Source organism: Triticum dicoccoides, chromosome 5B (genome assembly GCF_002162155.2).
Source record: "Triticum dicoccoides isolate Atlit2015 ecotype Zavitan chromosome 5B, WEW_v2.0, whole genome shotgun sequence".
NCBI classification, from domain to species: domain Eukaryota; kingdom Viridiplantae; phylum Streptophyta; class Magnoliopsida; order Poales; family Poaceae; genus Triticum; species Triticum dicoccoides.
In genome coordinates this window covers 606,535,382-606,549,999 of record NC_041389.1, presented here as the reverse complement: position 1 = coordinate 606,549,999, position 14,618 = coordinate 606,535,382, and positions in this window count along the sequence as shown.

Genomic DNA, 14,618 nt, shown 5'->3' with positions numbered 1-14,618 from the left:
TATATGCGGCTGCTGGCGACGGGCCGGACATCTGGGACACAACCCGGATATTCGGCAAATAGAGGTTAGAGAATAGAAGAATTAGCACCAACGGGCCGGACATCCAGGAATAAGCCCGGATATCCGGCATGTGGGGGTCAAGGGGCAAAATGTTCAAGGCCCGGATGTCCGGCAAGAGCCCGGATGCCCGGCCACTGAGAGTGCACGATTGCAGTTTGAGCTCAGAATGATTTTGCTCCAGGGCCCGGATGTCCGGCTGAGGAGCCGGATGTCCGGTCACTGGACAACAAGACCAGGCAGGGGAGAGATGTGGAAGGGGCCAACAAATATGATTTGATATAGACTCTGCCAAGGAGTTTTGTTGAGAAGTATGGGGAAAGGAAAACTTGAGTAATCTAAGGCCATACTAGGTGTAATAGCAACCCAATCAAAATAAGAAATGAAAGGTTCACACAAGCAATGCACAAGCGGTGACCGAGGTCACCATGTTTGAGCATATGGAATATAATGCCGCAAAGATGAAGACTCTGGGCACATAGTCACGACTCCATCATGTTAAAGTACCATAGTTCAAGAACCATGACAACTTTGAGAGTGTTTGTTCTATTTATGCATTATGTAGGGTGAGAATACTCATGAATTGAATGTCTCCCTCTAAATATATGCCTACATCAAGACAAGACATTAATTTCATGCATGAATGGGTACTAGATTTCACATAATGTTGTCAAGCTCCAAGATACCAAGTTCACGCCTAAGTCGACAAAACCTTGCTTCATCCAATGGTTTTGTGAAAATATCCGCAAGTTGCAAATCTATGCCAACATGATCTATGTGAATATCACCTTTTTCCACATGATCTCTCAAGAAGTGATACCTAATATCAATGTGCTTGGTGCGGGTATGATCTTTGGGGTTCTCAGCAATATTGATGGCACTTTCATTATCACATAGAAGAGGCACATGTCTATAGGTGATACCGTAATCCTTCAAAGTTTGCCTCATCCATAGTAATTGAGTTGCACAACTGGCTGTTGCAATGTATTCAGCTTCTGCGGTAGAGAGGGCAATACAATTTTGTTTCTTCAAGGACAAACTTACCAAGGAGCGTCCAAGAAACTGACATGCGCCAGAGGTGGACTTACGATCCACTTTGTCTCCAGCCCAATCCGCATCCGTGTACCCAATGAGATCGAACTTAGCATCCTTGGGGTACCATAAACCCAACTTTGGGGTGTGAACAAGGTATTTAAGAATATGCTTAACCGCCTTATGATGACTTTCCCTAGGGGAAGCTTGAAATCTAGCACACATGCATACAATGAACATGATGTCTGGTCTAGATGCACAAAGGTAAAGCAATGAACCAATCATAGAGCAGTAAATAGATGGGTCGAAAGGAATACCATTTGTGTCTTCAATGAGTGCAAATTTGGTTGGCATGGGTGTCTTGCATGGACTAGCATCAGACATGCCAAACTTCTGTAGGATATCCTTGAGGTATTTTGCTTGAGACAAGAAAATTCCTTCTTGAAATTGTTGAATTTGAAATCCGAGAAAGAACTTCAAATCTGCATTGAGTGAAATTTAAAAATTCTTGGTCATTGAAGCCACAAACTTCTTGCACAAATGAATGTTAGGAGAACCAAAAATGAGATCATCTACATAGATTTTGCATAAGATCAAATCACCCGTGTCCCTCTTAGTAAAAAGAGTGGGATCGATCACCCCTCTCACAAAACCATCATCGAGTAAAAACTTCTTAAAATGACCATACCAAGCACAAGGTGCTTGTTTGAGGCCATACAAAGCCTTATGAAGTTTATACACATAGTCCTTGTGATCGGGATCAACGAACCCAGGTGGTTGTGACACATATACTTCTTCTTGTAGTGGACCATTAAGGAAAGCACTCTTCACATCCATTTGATGTAAAGTAAAACCATTGAAAGCGGCATAAGCAAGTAAGATGCGGATGGATTCAAGACCGGCAATGGGGGCAAAGGTCTCACCAAAGTCCAAACCTTCAACTTGTGAGTACCCTTGTGCCACTAACCTTGCCTTGTTACGGATGATTACACCATTCTCATCTTGCTTGTTCTTGAAAATCCATTTTGTTCCAATGACATTGTGCTCGGTAGGTGGCCTCTTGACTAATGACCACACTTGGTTGCGTTCAAAACTGTTCAACTCTTCTTGCATAGCAACGAGCCAATCGTTGTCCATCAATGCATCTTGTACCTTGTGGGGCTCAACACTAGACACAAACGAGAAGTGAGCACAAAAGTTTGTCAAATGTTTATGAGAGACTCTACCTTCCGATATGCCGGTGATAATTTTGTCAACATCAACACGACCGACGACTTGAGGCATGATGGAGGTTAGGGTTTCTCGAGGTTCAAATTCATGTCCATCATCCACGTCCTCAGCATATGGATCATTAATGTGTGGTGGAAGATCTTCTTGCTCATATTGCATTTGTTGAGGTTCATCATCAATGATTGGACTTTCTTGTTCTTGCCCTTGATGATGATCTTGTTCTTGAATATTATCATGAAGATGAACTTGATCATCTTCTTGTACTACTTGGACTAAGGGCATCGGTTGAACAATAGGAGTTTGTGGTGGTATGGGTGTTGAAGTAGTTTGATGATGTGTGAGACTTCCATCTTCTTCTTCATCATCATGAGGTTCTTGTTCCATTGGAAGAAGTGCACCAACACCCATGGTCAAGATACCTTGAGAGGAATCTTCTTCACCTACATCACTTAGATAAACTTGCTCCCCACAGGAGCCATTAAATTCATCAAACACCACGTCACAAGTTTCTACAACACATCCATTGGATTTGTTGTATACTCTATAGGCGTGAGAGTTTGATCCATAGCCAACAAATATTCCCTCAATTGTTTTGGATTGAAATTTTCCTAACCGTTCTCTTTTGTTGAGGATGAAACATTTGCACCCCAATACATGGAAGTACTTGACATTTGGCTTGTTCCCAGTTAGGAGCTCATAAGGAGTCTTGTCCACTATAGTATGGAGGAAGAGCCGGTTTGATGCATGGCATGCAGTGTTCACAGCTTCGGCCCAGAAACTATGTGGTGACTTGTATTCATCCAACATGGACCATGCCATATCCACAAGTGTACGGTTCTTCCTTTTGGCTACACCATTTTGCTGAGGAGTGTATGGAGCTGAATATTGATTCTCAATCCCTTCATCACTAAGGAATTCTTCCAAGGTATAGTTCTTGAACTCAGAGCCATTGTCACTTCTTATTGCCAAGATTTCTTTGTCAAACTTGCATTGTGCTTGCTTGGCAAAATCAATGAAGGTGATCTTCGTCTCGTCCTTGGACTTGAGGAAAAACACCCATGTATATCTTGAGTAATCATCAACAATGACAAGTCCATACTTTTTCCCACCAAGACTATCCCATGAAGGAGGCCCAAAAAGATCCACATGAAGGAGCTCCAGGGGCCTTGAATTAGACACAATGTTCTTGGTGAAGGAAATATGCCCTAGAGGCAATAATCAAGTTATTATTTATTTCCTTATATCATGATAAATGTTTATTATTCATGCTAGAATTGTATTAACCGGAAACATAATACATGTCTGAATACATAGACAAACATAGTGTCACTAGTATGCCTCTACTTGACTAGCTCGTTTATCAAAGATGGTTATGTTTCCTAGCCATGGACAAAAGAGTTGTCATTTGATTAACGGGATCACATCATTAGGAGAATGATGTGATTGACTTGATCCATTCCGTTAGCCTTAGCACTTGATCGTTTAGTATGTTGCTACTGCTTTCTTCATGACTTATACATGTTCCTATGACTATGAGATTATGCAACTCCCATTTATCGGAGGAACACTTTGTGTGCTACCAAACGTCACAACGTAACTGGGTGATTATAAAGGAGCTCTACAGGTGTCTCCGAAGGTACATGTTGGGTTGGCATATTTTGAGATTAGGATTTGTCACTCCGATTATCGGAGAGGTATCTCTGGGCCCTCTCGGTAATACACATCACTTAAGCCTTGCAAGCATTACAACTAATGAGTTAGTTGCGGGATGATGTATTACGTAACGAGTAAAGAGACTGCCGGTAACGAGATTGAACTAGGTATTGGATACCGACGATCGAATCTCGAGAAAGTAACATACCGATGACAAAGGGAACAACGTATGTTGTTATGCGGTTTGACCGATAAAGATCTTCGTAGAATATGTAGGAGCCAATATGAGCATCTAGGTTCCGCTATTGGTTATTGACCGGAAACTGTTCTAGGTCATGTCTACATAGTTCTCAAACCCGTAGGGTCCGCACGCTTAACATTACGATGACAGTTATATTATGAGTTTATAGTTTTTGATGTACCGAAGGTTATTTGGAGTACCGGATCTGATCACGGACATGACGAGGAGTCTCGAAATGGTCGAGACATAAAGATTGATATATTGGAAGCCTATATTTGGATATCGGAATCGTTCCGGGTGAAATCGGGATTTTACCGGAGTACCAGGGGGTTATCGGACCCCCCCCCCCCGGGGGTTAATGGGCCTACATGGGCCCTAAGGGAGAAGAGGAGGGCCGGCCAGGGCAGGGCATGCGCCCCCTCCCCCCTAGTCCGAATAGGACAAGGAAGGGGGGCAACCCCCTTTCCTCTTTCCCCCTTCCCCCTTCCTTCTCTAACAAGGCAAGAGGGGGGAGTCCTACTCCCAGTGGGAGTAGGACTCCTCCAGGTGCACCCCTAGGGGCCGGCCGCACCTCCCCCCTCCCTCCTTTATATACGGGGGCAGGGGGCACCTTATAACACACAAGTTGATCTTCGTGATCGTTCCTTAGCCGTGTGCGGTGCCCCCTCCACCATATTCCACCTCGGTCATATGGTAGCGGTGCTTAGGCGAAGCCCTGCATCAGTAGAACATCATCACTGTCACCACGCCGTCGTGCTGACGGAACTCTTCCCCGACACCCTGCTGGATCGGAGTCCGGGGATCATCATCGAGCTGAACGTGTGCTGAACTCGGAGGTGCCGTACGTTCGGTACTTGGATCGGTTGGATCGTGAAGACGTACGACTACATCAATCGCGTTGTTATAACGCTTCCGCTTTCGATCTACGAGGGTACGTGGACTACACTCTCCCATCTCGTTGCTATGCATCACCATGATCTTGCGTGTGCGTAGGAATTTTTTTGAAATTACTACGTTCCCCAACAGTGGCATCCGAGCCGAGGTTTTATGCGTTGATGTTATATGCACTAGTAGAACACAAGTGAGTTGTGGGCGATACAAGTCATACTGCTTACCAGCATGTCATACTTTGGTTCGGCGGTATTGTTGGATGAAGCGGCCCGGACCGACATTATGCGGTACGCTTACGCGAGACTGGTTCTACCGACGTGCTTTGCACATAGGTGGCTGGCGGGTGTCGGTTTCTCTAACTTTAGTTGAACCGAGTGTGGCTATGCCCGGTCCTTGCGAAGGTTAAAATAGCACCAACTTGACAAACTATCCTTGTGGTTTTGATGCGTAGGTAAGAACGGTTCTTGCTCAGCCCGTAGCAGCCACGTAAAACTTGCAACAACAAAGTAGAGGACGTCTAACTTGTTTTTGCAGGGCATGTTGTGATGTGATATGGTCAAGACATGATGATATATAAGTTGTTGTATGAGATGATCATGTTTTGTTGAAGTTATCGACAACTGGCAGAAGCCCTATGGTTGTCTCTTTGTTGCATAAGATGCAAGTGCCAAATAATTGCTTTACTTTATCGCTATGCGATAGCAATAGTTGCAAGAGCAATAGTTGGCGAGACGACCATGTGACGACACATTGATATAGATCAAGATGGTGAAGATCATGGTATCGTGCCGGTGACGATAGAGATCATGACAGTACTTTGCAGATGGAGATCAAAGGCGCAAGATGATCATGGCCATAGCATGTCACATATTTTGATTGCATATGATGTTTATCTTTTATACATCTTATTTTTCTTTGATTGACGGTAGCATTTTAAGATGATCTCTCACTAATTATCAAGAAGTGTTCTCCCTGAGTATGCACCATTGCGAAAGTTCTTCGTGCTGAGACACCACGTGATGATCGGGTGTGATAGGCTCTACGTTCAAATACAATGGGTGCAAAACAGTTGCACACGCGGAATACTCAGGTTAAACTTGACAAGCCTAGCATATACAGATATGGCCTCGGAACACGGAGACCGAAAGGTCGAACGTGAATCATATAGTAGATATGATCAACATAGTGATGTTCACCATTGAAAACTACTCCATCTCATGTGATGATCAGACATGGTTTAGTTGATTTGGATCACGTGATCACTTAGATGACTAGAGAGATGTCTGTCTAAGTGGGAGTTCTTAAGTAATATGATTAATTGAACTTTAATTTATCATGAACTTAGTCCTGGTAGTATTTTGCAATTTATGTTGTAGATCAATAGCTCGTGTTATAGCTTCCCTATGTTTTTTATATGTTCCTAGAGAAAAACTATTTTGAAAGATGTTAGTAGCAATGATGCGGACTTGGTCCGTGATTTGAGGTTTATCCTCATTGCTGCACAGAAGAATTATGTCCTTGATGCACCGCTAGGTGATGGACCTATTGCAGGAGAATATGCAGACGTTATGAACGTTTGGCTAGCTCAATATGATGACTACTTGATAGTTTTGTGCACCATGCTTTATGGCTTAGAACCGGGACTACAAAAACGTTTTTGAAATGTCATGGAACATATAAGATGTTTTAAGAGATGAAATTGGTATTTCAGACTCATGCCCATATCAAGAGGTATGAGACCTTTGACAAATACTTCGCCTAAAAGATGGAGGAGAATTGCTCAACTAGTGAGCAAGTACTTAGATTGTCTGAGTACTACAATCGCTTGAATCAAGTGGGAGTTAATCTTCCAGATAAGATAGTGATTGGCAGAGTTCTCTAGTCACCATCACCAAGTTACTGGAACTTTGTGATGAACTATAAATGCAAGGGATGACAAAAACGATTCCCGAGCTCTTCGTGATGCTAAAATTGACGAAGGTAGAAATCAAGAAAAAGCATCAAGTGTTGATGATTGACAAGACCACTAGTTTCAAGAAAAGGGCAAAGGGAAAGAAAGGGAACCTCAAGTAGAATGACAAGCAAGTTGTCACTCCCGCGAAGAATTCCATAGCTGGACCAAAGCCTGAAACTGAGTGCTTACACTGCAAAGGAAATGGTCACTGGAAGCGGAAATGCCCTGAATATTTGGTGGATAAGAAGGATGGCAAAGTGAACAAGGGTATATTTGATATACATGTTATTTATGTGTACCTTACTAGTGTTTATAGTAGCCCCTGAGTTTTTCATACTTGTTCTATTGCTAAAAATTAGTAACTCGAAACAGGAGTTACAGAATAAACAGAGACTAGTTGAGAGTGAAGTGACGATGTGTGTTGGAAGTGGTTCCAAGATTGATATGATCATCATCACACTCTCCCTACACTTTCGAGATTAGTGTAGAACCTAAATAAATGTTATTTGGCGTTTGCGTTGAGCGTGAATATGATTTGATCATGTTTATTGCAATACGGTTATTCATTTAAAGTCAGAGAATAATTGTTGTTCTGTTTACATGAATAAAACCTTCAATGGTCATACACCCAATGAAAATAGTTTGTTGGATCTCGATCGTAGTGATACACATAATCATAATATTTATGCCAAAAGATGCAAAGTTGATAATGATAGTGCAACTTATTTGTGGCACTGCCGTTTTGGTCATATCGGTGTAAAGCGCATGAACAAACTCCATAAAGATGGATTTTTGGAATCACTTGGTTATGAATCATTTGATGCTTGCGAACCGTGCCTTTTGGGCAAGATGACTAAAACTCCGTTCTCCGGAACAATGGAATGAGCTACTGACTTATTGGAAATAATACATACCGATGTATGCGATCCAATGAGTGTTGATGCTCGTGGCAAGTATCGTTATTTTCTGACCTTCACAGATGATTTGAGCAGATATGGGTATATCTACTTAATGAAACACAAGTTTGAAACATTTGAAAAGTTCAAGGAAATTCAGAGTGAAGTGGAAAATCATCAAAACAAGAAAATAAAGTTTCTACGATCTGATCGTGGAGGAGAATATTTGAGTTACGAGTTTGGCCTTCATATAAAATAATGTGGAATAGTTTCACAAACTCATGCCACCTGGAACACCACAGCGTAACGGTGTGTCCGAACATCATAACCGCACTTTATTGGATATTGTGCAACCTATGATGTCTCTTATTAGTTTACCACTATTGTTTTGGGGTTATGCATTAGAGACAGTTGCATTCACGTTAAATAGGGCACCATCGAAATCGGTTGAGACGACGCCTTATGAATTGTGGTTTGGCAAGAAACCAAAGTTGTCGTTTCTTAAAGTTTGGGGTTGCGATGCTTATGTGAAAAAGTTTCAACCTGATAAGCTCAAACCCAAATCGGAGAAGTGCGTCTTCATAGAATACCCAAAGGAAATTGTTGGGTACACCTTCTATCACAGATCTGAAGGCAAAAGTCTTTGTTGCTAAGAATGGATCCTTTCTAGAGAAGGAGTTTCTCTCGAAAGAAGTGAGTGGGAGGGAAGTAGAACTTGATGAGGTAACTGTACCTGCTCCCTTATTGGAAAGTAGTTCATCACAGAAATCAGTTCCTGTGATTCCTACACCAATTAGTGAGGATGCTAATGATGATGATCATGAAGCTTCAGATCAAGTTACTACCGAACCTCGTAGGTCTTCCAGAGTAAGATCCGCACCAGAGTGGTATGGTAATCCTGTTCTGGAAGTCATGTTACTAGACCATGATGAACCTATGAACTATGAGGAAGCGATGATGAGCCCAGATTCCTCGAAATGGCTTGAGGCCATAAAATCCGAGATATGATCCATGTATGAGAACAAAGTATGGAATTTGGTTGACTTGCTCGATGATCAGCAAGCCATGTTAAATAAATGGATCTTCAAGAGGAAGACGGACACTGATAGTAGTGTTACTATCTACAAAGCTCGACTTGTTGCAAAAGGTTTTCGACAAGTTCAAAGTGTTGAATACGATGAGATTTTCTCACTCGTAACGATGCTTAAGTCTGTCTGAATCATGTTAGAAATTGCCACATTTTATGAAATCTGGCAAATGGATGTCAAAACTGCATTCCTTAATGATTTTCTTAAAGAAGAGTTGTATATGATGCAACCAGAAGGTTTTGTCGATCTGAAAGGTGCTAACAAAATGTGCAAGCTCCAGCAATCCATCAATGGACTGGTGCAAGCATCTCGAAGTTGGAATATACGCTTTGATGAGTTGATTAAAGCATATGGTTTTATACAGACTTTTGGAAAGGCATGTATTTACAAGAAAGTGAGTGGGAGCACTACAGCCTTTCTGATAAGTATATTTGAATGACATATTATTGATCAGAAATGATGTAGAATTTTTTTTGGAAAGCATAAAGGGGTGTTTGAAAGGAGTTTTTCAAAGAAAGACCTCAGTAAAGCTACTTAGACATTGAGCATCAAGATCTATAGAGATAGATCAAGACGCTTGATAAGATTTTTCAATGAGTACATACCTTGACAATTTTTTGATGTAGTTCAAAATGGAACAGTCAAAGAAAGAGTTCTTGCATGTGTTTCAAAGGTATGAAATTGAGTAAGACTCAAATCCCGACCACGGCAGAAAATAGAAAGAGAATGAAAGTCATTCCCTATGCCTCAGTCATAGGTTCTATAAAGTATGCTATGCTGTGAACCAGACCTATTGTATACCTTGCTCTGTGTTTGGCATAGGAATACTATTTTGATCTAATAGTAGATCACTGGACAGCGGTCAAGAATATCCTTAGTGAGGACTAAGGAGATGTTTCTCAATTATGGAGGTGATAAAAGAGTTCGTCGTAAAAGTTACATCGGTGCAAACTTTTACACTAATCCAGATGACTCTAAGTCTCAATCTGGATACATATTGAAAGTGGGAGCAATAAGCTAGAGTAGCTCCGTGCAGAGCATTGTAGACATAGAATATTTGCAAAATACATATGGTTCTGAATGTGACAGACCCATTGACTAAACTTCTCTCATGAGCAAAACACGATCATACCTTAGTACTCTTTGGGTGTTAATCACATAGCGATGTGAACTAGATTATTGACTCTAGTAAACCCTTTGGGTGTTGGTCACATGACGATGTGAACTATGGGTGTTAATCACATACATATGTGAATTTTTCTGTTGAATCACATGATGATGTGAACTAGATTATTGACTCTAGTGCAAGTGGGAGACTGAAGGAAATATGCCCTAGAGGCAATAATAAAGTTATTATTTATTTCCTTATATCATGATAAATGTTTATTATTCATGCTAGAATTGTATTAACCGGAAACATAATACATGTGTGAATACATAGACAAACATAGTGTCACTAGTATGCCTCTACTTGACTAGCTCGTTTATCAAAGATGGTTATGTTTCCTAGCCATGGACAAAAGAGTTGTCATTTGATTAACGGGATCACATCATTAGGAGAATGATGTGATTGACTTGACCCATTCCGTTAGCCTTAGCACTTGATCGTTTAGTATGTTGCTACTGCTTTCTTCATGACTTATACATGTTCCTATGACTATGAGATTATGCAACTCCCGTTTACCGGAGGAACACTTTGTGTGCTACCAAACGTCACAACGTAACTGGGTGATTATAAAGGAGCTCTAAAGGTGTCTCCGAAGGTACATGTTGGGTTGGCATATTTCGAGATTAGGATTTGTCACTCGGATTGTCGGAGAGGTATCTCTGGGCCCTCCCGGTAATACACATCACTTAAGCCTTGCAAGCATTGCAACTAATGAGTTAGTTGCAGGATGATGTATTACGTAACGAGTAAAGAGACTTGCCGGTAACGAGATTGAACTAGGTATTGGATACCGATGATCGAATCTCGAGCAAGTAACATACCGATGACAAAGGGAACAACGTATGTTGTTATGCGGCTTGACCGATAAAGATCTTCGTAGAATATGTAGGAGCCAATATGAGCATCTAGGTTCCGCTATTGGTTATTGACCGGAAACTGTTCTAGGTCATGTCTACATAGTTCTCGAACCCATAGGGTCCGCACGCTTAACGTTACTATGACAATTATATTATGAGTTTATAGTTTTTGATGTACCGAAGGTTGTTCGGAGTCCCGAATGTGATCACGGACATGACGAGGAGTCTCGAAATGGTCGAGATATAAAGATTGATATATTGGAAGCCTATATTTGGATATCGGAATCGTTCCGGGTGAAATCTGGATTTTACCGGAGTACCGGGGGGTTACTGGAACCCCACGGGGGTTAATGGGCCTACATGGGCCCTAAGGGAGAAGAGGAGGGCCGGCCAGGGCAGGCCGCGCGCCTCCTCCCCCCTAGTCCGAATAGGACAAGGAAGGGGGGCAGCGCCCCCCTTTCCTCTTTCCCCCTTCCCCTTCCTTCTCCAACAAGGCAAGAGGGGGGAGTCCTACTCCCGGTGGGAGTAGGACTCCTCCAGGCGCACCCCTAGGGGCCGGCCGCACCTCCCCCCTCCCTCCTTTAAATATGGGGGCAGGGGGGCACCTCATAACACACAAGTTGATCTTCGTGATCGTTCCTTAGCCGTGTGGAGTGCCCCCCTCCACCATATTCCACCTTGGTCATATCATAGCGGTGCTTAGGCGAAGCCCTGCGTCGGTTGAACATCATCACCATCACCACGCCATTGTGCTGACGGAACTCTTCCCCGACACCCTGTTGGATCGGAGTCGGGGATCGTCATCGAGCTGAACGTATGCTGAACTCGGAGGTGCCGTACGTTCGGTACTTGGATCGGTCGGATCGTGAGACGTACGACTACATCAATCGCGTTGTTATAACGCTTCCGCTTTCGGTCTACGAGGGTACGTGGACTACACTCTCCCTTCTCGTTGCTATGCATCACCATGATCTTGCGTGTGCGTAGGAATTTTTTTGAAATTACTACGTTCCCCAACACTTGGGTGGGTGCTTTGATTGATGTTGCTTCCCGGCTATGCAAGCACTACACACACGATCTTTCTCAAAAGAGACATTGGTTAGTCCAAGGATGTGATTCCCCTTTAAGAGATCTTGATGATTTCTCATGCCGACATGGGCTAGCCGGCAATGCCATAGCCATCCCTTGTCGGCCTTGGCCATTAGACAAGTTGCATGGAATGTGCTCTCTTTCGAGAAATCAACCGTGTAAAGGTTGCCATCCAACTCTCCAACAAAGGCCACTTCGAGAGTATCTCTCTTAAAGACTTTCACATTTGTTAGTCCAAAAAGTGTATCATAACCAACAGAAGCCAATTGGCAAACAGAAAGCAAATGGTATTTAAGGGATTGGACAAGCATGACATTTGCAAGAGACATGTCATTTGTGATAGCCACCTTGCCCAACCCGAGTACCTGTCCTTTTGAACCTCCACCAAACATAATGCTCATGAATGGTTGAATAGCTTCCATGAAATCGTAGAGCAATTTGCTATCTCTGGTCATATGATTGGTACATCCACTATCAATCACCCATTTTACTCCATCGGAGAAGGCAACCTACACACAATTATGACTTGGTTAGAGGCACCCATTTTGCAATGGGACCTCTCAAGTTAGTCACAAGGGTCTTAGGGACCCAAATAGCATAGAATCGGAAAGCATTTCGAGGACCAACAAAATTTGCATAAACTTCTCCATCCTTAGTCTTACGAAGTACATAGGATGGAGGCATGAACTCTTTTGGCTTGTTAAGAGTGGGCATGCCACTTGTGGCCTTCCCACTAACAACCTTACCTTTCTCCTTGTGCCCTTCTCGTACAAATGTTTCCTTTAGAGGGGTTGTGCACTTTTGAGAGGACGTCTTCTTCTTGCTTGTGCTTGGGTCAAACCCGAGTCCCTCTTTGGCAAACACCTCATTGTGTTGTCTCAATACCTCATTAAGGTTCTTTTGCCCTTGAGCACATGTCATGAGACCTTTCTGTTGGGGAACGTTGCAGAAAATAAAAAATTTCCTACGGTTTCACCAAGATCAATCTATGAGTTCATCTAGCAACGAGAGAGAGGAGTGCATCTACATACCCTTGTAGATCGAGCGGAAGCGTTCAAGAGAACGGGGTTGAGGGAGTCGTACTCGTCGTGATACAAATCACCGGAGATTCTAGCGCCGAACGGACGGCACCTCCGCGTTCAACACACGTACGTTCAGCGTGACGTCTCCTCCTTCTTGATACAGCAAGGGGGAAGGAGAGGTTGATGAAGATCCAGCAGCACGACGGCGTGGTGGTGGATGCAGCAGGGATCCCGGCAGGGCTTCGCCAAGCGTCTGCGGGAGGGAGAGGTGTAGCAAGGGGGAAGGGAGGCGCCAAGTGCAAGGGTGAGGCTGCCCTCCCTACCCCCCTCTATATATAGGGTCCCAGTGACCCTTCCCTTTGCAATAAAAGCACTCAGTCTCAGGCTTGGGTCCATTCTTTGACTTCTTCCCGGCAACTGGCTTACCGGGCGCTGCAACATCCTTGCCGTCCTTCTTGAAGTTCTTCTTACCCTTGCCTTTCTTGAACTTGGTGGTTTTATTAACCATCAACACTTGATGTTCCTTTTTGATTTCTACCTCTGCTGACTTCAGCATTGAAAATACTTCAGGAATAGTTTTCACCATCCCCTGCATATTGTAGTTCATCACAAAGCTCTTGTAGCTTAGTGGGAGCGACTGAAGGATTCTGTCAATGACCGCCTCGTCTGGGAGGTTAATGTCCAGCTAGGACAGGCGGTTGTGCAACCTAGACATTTTGAGTATGTGCTCATTGACAGAACTATTTTCCTCCATCTTACAACTATAGAACTTGTTGGAGACTTCATATCTCTCGACCCGGGCATGAGCTTGGAAAACCATTTTCAGCTCCTCGAACATCTCATATGCTCCGTGTTGCTCAAAACGCTTTTGGAGCCCCGGTTCTAAGCTATAAAGCATGCCGCACTGAACGAGGGAGTAATCATCAGCACATGACTGCCAAGCGTTCATAACGTCTTGGTTCTCTGGGATGGGTGCTTCACCTAGCGCTCCTTCTAGGACATATGCATTCTTGGCAGCTATGAGGATGATCCTCAGGTTCCGGACCTAGTCCGTATAGTTGTTGCCATCATCTTTCAGCTTGGTTTTCTCTAGGAACGCGTTGAAGTTCATGTTGACATGAGCGTTGGCCATTTGATCTACAAGACATTTTTGCAAAGATTTTAGACTAAGTTCATGATAATTAAGTTCATCTAATCAAATTATTTAATGAACTCCCACTCAGATTAGACATCCCTCTAGTCATCTAAGTGTTACATCATCCGAGTCGACTAGGCCGTGTCCGATCATCACGTGAGACGGACTAGTCATCATCGGTGAACATCTCCATGTTGATCGTATCTTCCATATGACTCATGTTCGACCTTTCGGTCTCTGTGTTCCGAGGCCATGTCTGTACATGCTAGGCTCGTCAAGTTAACCTAAGTGTTTTGCATGTGTAA